Raw genomic sequence first — 12,862 nt, 5'->3', positions numbered from 1 at the left:
TGGGTCCTAGCGACCGAAAAAAACGTAATATTAAGACAGTTGAGAAATAAATATAGTAGGCCTAGCCTATAGAAACCTGATGGGATCCTCCTCTTTTTAATAGAGGCCATCAAAACTCTGTTGTTTTCTCACACAATTGCGTAGCCTACAGAAATGTTGTGCTCATGGGTTCATGGGCTCTCATGAAGTGTGTAAATAGATTTTTGAATACATTTGCATTGATGTCAGAGTGATTAGAGGGACAATAGAGAGCTGATTACCAGGCAGTTAGAATATTTGGTAGGCTACTAATGACCATCATCAGCATCAGAGCTTGGAGAAGCATAGATACCGTGACTAAAGAGTCACGTGGAATTTGACTGCAGTCATGACCGCTGGTGTGGCAGTAATATGTTCACAATTAATTTATCAAAAGAAAAGGTGTCTGTTGATGTGCCTGGTGGCTATTACCTCTCTCTGTCTTCTTCTCCCTTAAACCATCTCTAACAGTCAGATCTACCTCAGTGTCTGGCTGACTGACTTCAAATGAATGGGGAAAGATTTGGGTGTGAGTGATGTCCTCTTCCTGAGGAGGAAGGAAGGAAGTAGGAGGATAATGATTTGCACGTCCTAGAGACCAGGCAGGTGCCAAGACCTGGAGTTGATTATCCTATCTTCCCTGGGCCACCACCCAATAACACAAACCATTTCTGTCATATTAAAGGGGCAATGAAAGATTTAACAGTGGGGTTAGGGAGAGGTATCCTAAGGCCTGCACCAGACACACAATACATGGAAGTAAGGACATCTTTAAGGCAGTTATAGAATACAATTAAATGTACCACTTTAGTCTAACATCTCAAGTCATAATACTACCAGTCTCTCTGGTAAGATGGGAAAAATGGTGTGACGTATATGAAGCGGACTGTGGACCATACAGTATAAACAAACACCATACGGTGTGTGGCGTGTTTGTTGGAATATATTTTTGTCATGTAAGACTGTATGGTATTACTAGGCGGTGTCAGAGGAAAGCCCCAAAAAATTGCCAACAACTCCTGTCACCCAAGTCATAGACTGTTCTCTCTGCTACTGCACGGCAAGTGGTACCAGAGCGTCAAGTCTATGTCCAAAAGGCTCCTTAATAACAGCTTCAACCCTCAAGCCATAAGACTGCTGAACAATTAATCAAATGGCCATGGACTTTGTTTTTACACTGCTGCTACTCACTGTTTATTATCTATGCATAGTCACTTTACCCCTACCTACAAGTACAAATTACCTCGACTAACCTGTACCCCCGCACATTGACTTAGTACCGGTACCCCCTGTATATAGCCTCACTATTGTTATTTTATTGTGTACCTTATTATTTTTTTACTTTAGTTTATTTGGTAAATATTTTCTTAACTCTTTCTTGAACTGCATTGTTGGTTAAGGGCTTGTAAGTAAGCATTTCACAGTAACGGCTACACTTGTTATATTCGGCACATGTGACAAATAAAGTTTGATTTGATTTGTATGGAAAAGTGGCATGTATGTGAAATGTATTTAAAAATAAATCAATAACACTTATACTTTTGTTTAATGTATGTGTTGAAACTGTCACAAAAACATACGCTGCTGTCTGTCTGCTGTCTGTCTGTCTGCTGTCTGCCTGCTCTGCTCCGTACTTCCTCTGATCTGATGTAGAGCCGAGCACCCTGTTATGTCCCGCTGTGTAATATAGTAGACCCACCAACTTTTAGCCTCCAAGGCTTTTTCCTCCAGGCCCTCCAAAAGACACCAACATCACTGGAGGCAAAAACACTAAGATGCAACCACACATGAACTGCCATGAAGTCACACAGACATACACGTGCCATAGTGTCTCACATAACACAGATGTCTCTCTTGTGTTTAGCATCATGAAGAGACATGGGAAATATGGATATTGTGTTTGTAACCGACCTGATAGACAATGGAGACCACAGAGACAACATTCCTTGTATGTCTCTTAATAATAAGTTCTCACAAAACCCTCTGCAGTAGACCAGCAGTTAAAACATAACCATACCAGAGGACTGTGGTCACCAAATACCATCACCCACTTATCAAATCAAGGTCATTTCACAATATAGCTGGGCTGTTGCTAGTGGGCAGACCATCCCTGATGGTTACAGCTTACTGAGAAAATATACCCAAGGGAAATGATTGTCCCTCTGTTTACAGAACAAAGTCAGACTAAGGCTCTTACAGTATAGTACAGGATACAGTATCTTTCTTCATATGAGTAAGTTGTTTCTGATGCTCTTATACAATAGTGGGGTGGCAAGTAGCCTAGTGGTTAGAGTGTTAGGCCAGTAACCGAAAGGTTGCTAGATCAAATCCCTGAGCTGACAAGGTAAAAATCTGTCGTTCTGCCCCTGAACAAGGCAGTTAACCCACTGTTCTCCGGTAGGCCGTCATTGTAAATAAGAATTTGTTCTTACCTGACTTGCCTAGTTAAATAAACAATATTTTCTACGTCAAAGGTTGTTATATTTGTTATATTTCAGTCTTCTGTGATGTATATAAAGTGTAATACCAGGATGCAAACTCAAAATTTAATACATTTCAACTCTATATATATGACAATGGTGTCATCTTTTTTGTAAGCCCATAACCATGTGCGTGAGGTGTACACTTTTGTTTCAAAAAAGATTTGTGTAAGACCACCAAGAATCACTCTGTGACCGTGATTTAGCCCACTGCAGTTAAAGCTTAACACTGAAAAGTGTGGACCTTTATAGTACCTGTAACAGTGTTACATTTAACACTGTGTTGATTTTGCTGTGTACATAGGGAATAGGGTGTCATTTAAGACACAGCTTATATCCTCAGATGAGCCCAGAGAGGTCCTCTTACTTCCCCTGCAGGGCCACACCATCTGCTTGGCAGGGGAGCTCTGATAGTGTCATCAGATTTACCAGCTCACTTCCTGTTCTCCCTCCAGGTGTGACAGCACTCTTTAAAGGCAGCCCCATGCACAATTCATGAGAGTAGATTGATTTCCTTACAATGGTGGCAGTGGGAGGGTCCAGGCCAATTGATATGTAGGCGTTGGTCTGAGGAAGCTCTGATAGTCAGCCATTCATATAGCCAAGCAGGAAACACCAGTTTGAAGCTACACAACGGAGAGAGGAGTGAAAACATAGCAGTCAGAGAGACAACAGACCTGAGTGTGTTTTCAATGGAGCTCAACAGTGTTTAGATAATGAATCAGACATCCTGATTCTACCCCAGTCTATTCTTACCTGATAAGCGTGTGACATGTTTTGGGGTGTAGGATGGAGGGGTGAAGGGTTTGGCAAGGCTTAATCTGAGACAGTGTTTTGTGTGCATGTGAGACTGTCCAACTCCTTTCCCCAATGTGTTTGTGTAGTCCCAGTCACCCCAGGTTACTCTCACACTGTCACACGCACTGGCAGACCAACGGAACTCTGAAATCCAAGCCCCTGCGTGCCGTGACTGCCGTCACCCAAGAGTGCTGGTTTAAGATCCGTGCTGGTCCATCTCTCCTCTCTCCAAATGCCACACGATGCCAAGTATCAGGTCTCAGACTCATCAGGTACTGGCAGGGCCCAGTGAAACAAATCCAGTAAGGCCTCCCTGGCTCCCTCCACCACGTCCAGCTCAGGCCTCCCTGGCTCCCTCCACCACGCCCAGCTCAGGCCTCCCTGGCTCCCTCCACCACGCCCAGCTCAGGCTTCCCTGGCTCTCTCCAGCACACACCACTTAGGCCTCCCTGGCTCCCTCCACCACACCCCGCTCAAGTCTCCCTGGCTCCCTCCACCCCGCCCCTCTCAGGTCTCCCTGGCTCCCTCCACCACACCCTGCTCAGGCCTCCCTGGCTTCCTCCACCACACCCTGCTCAGGCCTCCCTGGCTCCCTCCACCACACCCTGCTCAGGCCTCCCTGGCTCCCTCCACCACGCCCCGCTCGGGCCTCCCTGGCTCCCTCCACCACGCCCCTCTCAGGCCTCCCTGGCTCCCTCCACCACGACCCACTCAGGCCTCCCTGGCTCCCTCCACCAAGCCCTGCTCAGGCCTCCCTGGCTCCCTCCACCACACCCGCTCAGGCCTCCCTGGCTCCCTCCACCACGCCCCGCTCGGGCCTCCCTGGCTCCCTCCACCACGCCCCTCTCAGGCCTCCCTGGCTCCCTCCACCACGACCCACTCAGGCCTCCCTGGCTCCCTCCACCAAGCCCTGCTCAGGCCTCCCTGGCTCCCTCCACCACACCCGCTCAGGCCTCCCTGGCTCTCTCCTGCACACACCGCTCAGGCCTCCCTGGTTCCCTCCAGCACGTTGTGTTATGATTCTATTTCAGGATTTATCTGGATACTAAATCGGTTTACGTGTCTAGTTTCATTCTCATAGTCCCAGTACTGCAAAAACTGGTACTGAACCTAAGAGACAGAGAGATAATATTACTGAGATGGTCCACATGGGGATACAGACAGTGTTGTGATTGTTGATGTTGAGCTCAAGAATGTGGCTTAATTTTTCATTTGGACTTATGGACTTGTCCTATATGACCTTATCTGTTCTATATCTGTTCTATATGACCTCATCTGTTCTTTATCTGTTCTATATGACCTCATCTGTTCTATATCTGTTGTATATGACCCCATCTGTTCTATATAACCTCATCTGTTCTATATAACCTGATCTGTTCTACATCTGTTCTATATGACCTCATCTGTTCTATATCTGTACTATATGACATCAAATCAAATCAAATGATTTGCTGATGTTGAGCCCAAGAATGTGTTTTAATTTTTCATTTGGACTTATGGACTTGTCCTATATGACCTCATCTGTCTATATGACCTTATCTGTTCTATATGACCTCATCTGTTCTTTATCTGTTCTATATGACAACATCTGTTCTGTATCTGTTGTATATGACCCCATCTCTTCTATATGACCTCATCTGTTCTATATAACCTGATCTGTTCTACATCTGTTCTATAGTACATCCAATCCAATTTATTTGTCACATACACATGGTTAGCAGGTGTTAATGCAAGTGTAGCGAAATGCTTGTGCTTCTAGTTCCGACCATGCAGTAATATCTAACAAGTAATATAACCTAACAATTTCACAACAACTACCTTATACACACAAGTGTAAAGGAATGAATATGAATATGTACATAAAAATATGTAAATGAGTGATGGCTGAACGGCATATTCAAGATGCAGTAGATGGTTTAGAGTACAGTATATACATATGAGATGAGTAATGTAGGGTATGAAAACATATAAAGCGGCATTGTTTAAAGTGGCTAGTGATGCATTTTGTCACGGCTGTTCAAAGGATCGGACCAAAATGCAGCGTGTTCGTAGTTCCACATATTTTATTACCGTGAAACAAAATGCAAACACTAAATACTTGAATACACAAAACAGCAAACCGTGATGCAGAGAGAAATAAACACTACTCAAAAGATAATCACCCACAAAAACAGGTGGGACAAATCGGACTGTAAATCATTACAAGAAGCTCTGTGCTGCAGACCACCGATGGAGGTTCTGGCCTACAGAACGCCGCTGGAGGATCCGGGCTGCAGGCTGCGGACCGCCGCTGGAGGCTCCGGACTGCGGAGCGTCGCTGGAGGCTCCGGACTGCGGAGCGTCGCTGGAGGCTCCGGACTGCGGAGCGTCGCTGGAGGCTCCGGACTGCGGAGCGTCGCTGGAGGCTCCGGACTGGGAGGCGTCGCTGGAGGCTCCGGACTGGGAGGCGTCGCTGGAGGCTCCGGACTGGGAGGCGTCGCTGGAGGCTCCGGACTGGGAGGCGTCGCTGGAGGCTCCGGACTGGGAGGCGTCGCTGGAGGCTCCGGACTGGGAGGCGTCGCTGGAGGCTCCGGACTGATGAGCGTTGCTGGAGGCTCCGGACTGAGGAGCGTCGCTGGAGGCTCCAGACTAGGGAGCATCGCTGGAGTTTCCGGGCTAAGATCAGTCTCAGTAGGATCCGGACTGTAGGCCGTCACAGTAGGTTCCGGACTGTAGGCCGTCTCAGTAGGTTCCGGACTGTAGGCCGTCTCAGTAGGTTCCGGACTGTAGGCCGTCTCAGTAGGTTCCGGACTGTAGGCCGTCTCAGTAGGTGCCGGACTGTAGTCCGTCTCAGTAGGTTCCGGACTGTAGGCCGTCTCAGTAGGTTCCGGACTGTAGGCCGTCTCAGTATGTTCCGGACTGAAAAACATCACCGGAAGCTCTGGAAGGGGAACTGTCGCCGGAAGCTCTGGACGGGGAACTGTCGCCGGAAGCTCTGGACTGGGAAGTGTCGCCGGAAGCTCTGGACGGGGAACTGTCGCCGGAAGCTCTGGACGGGGAACTGTCGCCGGAAGCTCTGGGTGGGGAACTGTCGCCGGAAGCTCTGGACGGGGAACTGTCGCCGGAAGCTCTGGACTGGGAATGTGCACTGGAATCCTGATGCGTGGTACTGGCATGGGTGGCGCCAGACTGGTAACCGCCACCTCAGTACGAGTGCAGGGAGCAGGAACAGGACACTCCGGACTGGGCATGCGCACTGGAGATCTGATGCGTGGGACTGGCCTAGGTGGCGCCAGACTGGTAACACGCACCTCAGGGCAAGTGCGGGGAGCAGGAACAGGACACTCTGGACTTGGCATGCGGACTGGAAGTCTGATGCGTGGAACTTGCCTAGGTGGCGCCAGACTGGTAACACGCACCTCAGGGCGAGTGGGGGAAGGAGGCACAGGATGTACCGGACTATGGAGGCGAACTGGAGACCAGGCATGCTGAGCAGGCCTACTCCTTCCTGGCTGAATGACCATCTTCGCCCTACCCCGGTGAGGAGCTTGCACCGACTGCACCGGGCTGTGAGTGCGTATGGCCGATATAGTGCGCATCACACCATAACCCATTGCTTGTTCATCCACTCTCTCTTCAGCACGCCCGCTAAGCAGTGCTCTCGATGCAAGTACCTCTCTCCGGAATCTTGCGTCGAGCTCCGTGCTTGACTCCTTGACAGGCTCCGGTTCACTCCACGGCTCTCTCCGATAAGCACGGGAAGTTAGATCAGGTCTCCTCCCTGACGTCGCCAAACTCCCCGTGTGCTGCCTCTCAGCCTTGCCTCTCAGTGCATATAAAGCCTCGTAGTATCGTCACTCCCTTTTTGCTGCTTCGTCTTCCTCCCTCGGGCGACGATACTCCCCAGGCTGCCTCCAGGGTCCTTTACCATCCAAAATCTCCTCCCAAGTCCATTCCTCCAGATACTTCTTACCACGCTGCTTGGTCCTTTTTTGCTGGGTGATTCTGTCACGGCTGTTCAAAGGATCGGACCAAAATGCAGCGTGTTCGTAGTTCCACATTATTTATTATCGTGAAACAAAATGCAAACACTAAACTCTTGAATACACAAAACAACAAACCGTGACGCAGAGAGAAATACAGTGCCTTGCGAAAGTATTCGGCCCCCTTGAACTTTTCGACCTTTTGCCACATTTCAGGCTTCAAACATAAAGACATAAAACTGTAATTTCTTGTGAAGAATCAACAACAAGTGGGACACAATTATGAAGTGGAACAAAATTTATTGGATATTTCAAACTTTTTTAACAAATAAAAAACTGAAAAATTGTCAGTGCAAAATTATTCAGCCCCTTTACTTTCAGTGCAGCAAACTCTCTCCAGAAGTTCAGTGAGGATCTTTGAATGATCCAATGTTGACCTAAATGACGAATGATGATAAATAGAATCCACCTGTGTGTAATCAAGTCTCCGTATAAATGCACCTGCTCAGTGATAGTCTCAGAGGTCCGTTTAAAGCGCAGAGAGCATCATGAAGAACAAGGAACACACCAGGCAGGTCCGAGATACTGTTGTGGAGAAGTTTAAAGCCGGATTTGGATACAAAAAGATTTCCCAAGCTTTAAACATCCAAAGGAGCACTGTGCAAGCGATAATATTGAAATGGAAGGAGTATCAGACCACTGCAAATCTACGAAGACCCGGCCGTCCCTCTAAACCTTCAGCTCATACAAGGAGAAGACTGATCAGAGATGCAGCCAAGAGGCCTATGATCACTCTGGATGAACTGCAGAGATCTACAGCTGAGGTGGGAGACTCTGTCCATAGGACAACAATCAGTCGTATACTGCACAAATCTGGCCTTTATGGAAGAGTGGCAAGAAGAAAGCCATTTCTTAAAGATATCCATAAAAAGTGTAATTTAACCTCTATGGGACCGGCGGGACGAATTCGTCCCACCTACGTAACAGCCACTGCCAGCCTGTGGCGCGATTTTCAAAATCTTCAAAATCCTATTACTTCAATTTCTCAAACATATGACTATTTTACAGCCATTTAAAGATAAGACTCTCGTTAATCTAACCACACTGTCCGATTTCAAAAAGGCTTTACAACGAAAGCAAAACATTAGATTATGTCAGCAGAGTACCAAGCCAGAAATAATCAGACACCCATTTTTCAAGCCAGCATATAATGTCACCAAAACCCAGAAGACAGCTAAATGCAGCACTCACCTTTGATGATCTTCATCAGATGACAACCCTAGGACATTATGTTATACAATACATGCATGTTTTGTTCAATCAAGTTCATATTTATATCAAAAACCAGCTTTTTACATTAGCATGTGACGTTCAGAACTAGCATACCCCCCGCAAACTTACGGGGAATTCGCTAACATTTTACTAAATTACTCACGATAAACGTTCACAAAAAGCATAACAATTATTTTAAGAATTATAGATACAGACCTCCTCTATGCACTCGATATGTCCGATTTTAAAATAGCTTTTTGGTGAAAGCACATTTTGCAATATTCTAAGTACATAGCCCAGGCATCACGGGCTCGCTATTTAGACACCCGGCAAGTTTAGCACTCACCATAATCATATTTACTATTATAAAAATGTCATTACCTTTTGTTGTCTTCGTCAGAATGCACACCCAGGACGTCTACTTCAATAACAAATGTTGGTTTGGTCCAAAATAATCCATCGTTATATCCGAATAGCGGCGTTTTGTTCGTGCGTTCCAGACACTATCCGAAATAGTAAAGAAGTGTCGCGCGCTTGGCGCAATTCCTGACAATAAAATTCAAAGTATTCCATTGCCGTACGTCGAAGCATGTCAACCGCTGTTTAAAATCAATTTTTACGTCATTTTTCTCGTAGAAAAGCGATAAAATTCCGACAGGGAATCTCCTTTTCGGCAAACAGAGGAAAAAATCCCAAAGGCGGGGGCGGTCGGGGTCACGCGCATAAGCTAGTGTCTCTTGATGGGCCACTTGAGAAAGGCGATAATGTGTTTCAGCCTGGGGCTGGAATGACGACATTCTCTTTTTTCCCGGGCTCTGAGAGCCTATGGACGACGTGGGAAGTGTCACGTTAGAGCAGAGATCCTTAGTAAATGATAGAGATGGCAAAGAAGTTCCAGAAATGGTCAGACAGGCCACTTCCTGTAAAGGAATCTCTCAGGTTTTGACCTGCCATTTGAGTTCTGTTATACTCACAGACACCATTCAAACAGTTTTAGAAAATTTAGGGTGTTTTCTATCCATATGTAATAAGTATATGCATATTCTAGTTACTGAGTAGGAGTGGTAACCAGATTAAATCGGGTATGTTTTTTATCCAGCCGTGTCAATGCTGCCCCCTAGCCCTAACAGGTTAAAGTTTGCCACTAGCCACCTGGGAGACACACCAAACATGTGAAAGAAGGTGCTCTGGTCAGATGAAACCAAAATTGAACTTTTTGGCAACAATGCAAAACGTTATGTTTGGCGTAAAAGCAACACAGCTCATCACCCTGAACACAACATCCCCACTGTCAAACATGGTGGTGGCAGCATCATGGTTTGGGCCTGCTTTTCTTCAGCAGGGGCAGGGAAGATGGTTAAAATTGATGGGAAGATGGATGGAGCCAAATACAGGACCATTCTGGAAGAAAACCTGATGGAGTCTGCAAAAGACCTGAGACTGGGACGGTGATTTGTCTTCCAACAAGACAATGATACAAAACATAAAGCAAAATCTACAATGGAATGGTTCACAAATAAACATATCCAGGTGTTAGAATGGCCAAGTCAAAGTCCAGACCTGAATCCAATCGAGAATCTGTGGAAAGAACTGAAAACTGCTGTTCACAAACGCTCTCCATCCAACCTCACTGAGCTCGAGCTGTTTTGCAAGGAGGAATGGGCAAAAATTTCAGTCTCTCGATGTGCAAAACTGATAGAGACATACCCCAAGCGACTTACAGCTGTAATCGCAGCAAAAGGTGGCGCTACAAAGTATTAACCTCTATGGGCTAGGTGGGACGCTAGCGTGCCACCCGTGGTGCACTCCATCAACAGCAGGTGCATTTCAAGAGCGGCAAATTTGAATCCAAATAAATGTCAAAATTCACATTTTTCAAACATACAACTATTTTACACCCTTTGAAAGATAAACATCTCCTTAATCTAACCACGTTTTACGATTTCAAAAAGGTTTTACGGCGAAAGCATAAATTTAGAGTATGTTAGGACAGTACATTTACAAGAGTTGTGTGTAATGTTTTGTCAAGTCAAAGACAGGGTCACCAAAACCATAAAACCAGCTAAAATGATGCACTAACCTTTTACAATCTCCATCAGATGACACTCCTAGGACATTATGTTAGACAATGCATGCATTTTTAGTTCTATCAAGTTCATATTTATATCCAAAAACAGCGTTTTACTATGGCATTGATGTTGAGGAAATCGTTTCCCTCCAATAACCGGCAGTCAAGTCAGCGTCACAAATTAAATAATTAAAATTAGAAAACATTGGTAAAATATTATATTGTCATTTAAAGAATTATAGATTTACATCTCTTGAACGCAATCAACTTGCCAGATTTAAAAATAACCTTACTGGGAAATCACACTTTGCAATAATCTGAGCACTGCGCCCAGAAAAATACGCGTTGCGATACAGACTAGACGTCATGTTGGGGAGATCTAAAATCGAAAATACTATGTAAATAATCCATTACCTTTGATTCTCTTCATCAGATGTCACTTCCAGGTATCACAGGTCCATAACGAATGTAGTTTTGTTCAAAAAAGCTCATCATTTATGTCCAAAAATCTCCGTCTTGTTAGCACATGATCTAAGCCAGCCGGACTTCTCGTCATGAACGAGGGGAAAAAATATATTTACGTTCGTTCAAACATGTCAAACGTTGTATAGCATAAATCATTAGGGCCTTTTTTAACCAGAACATGAATAATATTCAAGGTGGACGAATGCATACTCTTTTATAACGTATTGGAACGAGGGTACCCAACATGAACTCGCGCGCCAGGTGTCTAATGGGACATCATCGTTCCATGGCTCTTGTTCGGTCAGATCTCCCTCCAGAAGACTCAAAACACTTTGTAAAGGCTGACATCTAGTGGAAGCAATAGGAAGTGCCAAAATATTTCTCAGCCCCTGTGTTTTTCAATGGGATAGGTTTAAAGGTAATACAACACATCAGGTATCCACTTCCTGTCAGAAAATGTCTCAGGGTTTTGCCTGCCAAATGAGTTCTGTTATACTCACAGACACCATTCAAACAGTTTTAGAAACTTTAGAGTGTTTTCTATCCATATATAATAAGTTTATGCATATTCTAGTTACTGGGTAGGATTAGTAACCAGATTAAATCGGGTACATTTTTTTATCCAGACGTGCAAATGCTGCCCCCTAGCCCTAACAGGTTAACTTAAGGGGGCTGAATAATTTTGCAGGCCCAATTTTTCAGTTTTTTATTTGTTAAAAAAGTTTGAAATATCCAATAAATTTCGTTCCACTTCATGATTGTGTCCCACTTGTTGTTGATTCTTCACAAAAAATTACAGTTTTATATCTTTATGTTTGAAGCCTGAAATGTGGCAAAAGGTCGAAAAGTTCAAGGGGCCCGAATACTTTCGCAAGGCACTGTAAACACTACTCAAACGATAATCACCCACAAAAACGGGTGGGAAAAACATCAGCTTAAATATGACCTCCAATTAGAGACAACGACAACCAGCTGCCTCTAATTGGAGATCATACCAAACAAAACCAACATAGAAATACAAAACTAGAATCTGAACATAGAAATACAAAACATAGACAAACACCCCCTGTCTCGCCCTGACATACTCTACCATAGAAAATAACAACTTACTATGGTCAGGACATGACACATTTAATTACATCAAGATGGCAAGATGCAGTAGATGGTATAGCGTACAGTATATACATATGAGATGAGTAATGTAGGGTAGGTAAACATTATATAATATACTGCTCAAAAAAAAGGGAACACTTAAACAACACATCCTAGATCTGAATGAAATAAATAATCTTATTAAATACTTTTTTCTTTACATAGTTGAATGTGCTGACAACAAAATCACACAAAAATAATCAATGGAAATCCAATTTATCAACCCATGGAGGTCTGGATTTGAAGTCACACTCAAAATTAAAGTGGAAAACGACACTACAGGCTGATCCAACTTTTATGTAATGTCCATAAAACAAGTCAAAATGAGGCTCAGTAGGGTGTGTGGCCTCCACGTGCCTGGATGACCTCCCTACAACGCCTGGGCATGCTCCTGATGAGGTGGCGGATGGTCTCCTGAGGGATCTCCTCCCAGACCTGGACTAAAGCATCCGCCAGCTCCTCGACAGTCTGTGGTGCAACGTGGCGTTGGTGGATGGAGCGAGACATGATGTCCCAGATGTGCTCAATTGGATTCAGGTCTGGGGAACGGGCGGGCCAGTCCATAGCATCAATGCCTTCCTCTTGCAGGAACTGCTGACACACTCCAGCCACATGAGGTCTAGCATTGTCTTGCATTAGGAGGAACC

General features: G+C 45.1%; 1 pseudogene; it reads left to right on the top strand.

Moving 5' to 3' along the window:
• Positions 1-3,018: 3,018 nt before the first annotated feature.
• The window catches only part of LOC106610474 (tektin-3-like), a 33,071-nt pseudogene continuing 23,227 nt past the window's right edge, over positions 3,019-12,862 (top strand).

Source organism: Salmo salar, chromosome 01 (assembly GCF_965601325.2).
Source record: "Salmo salar chromosome 01, fSalSal1, whole genome shotgun sequence".
NCBI lineage: Eukaryota > Metazoa > Chordata > Actinopteri > Salmoniformes > Salmonidae > Salmo > Salmo salar.
This window is presented reverse-complemented; position numbering and strand designations above follow the sequence as displayed.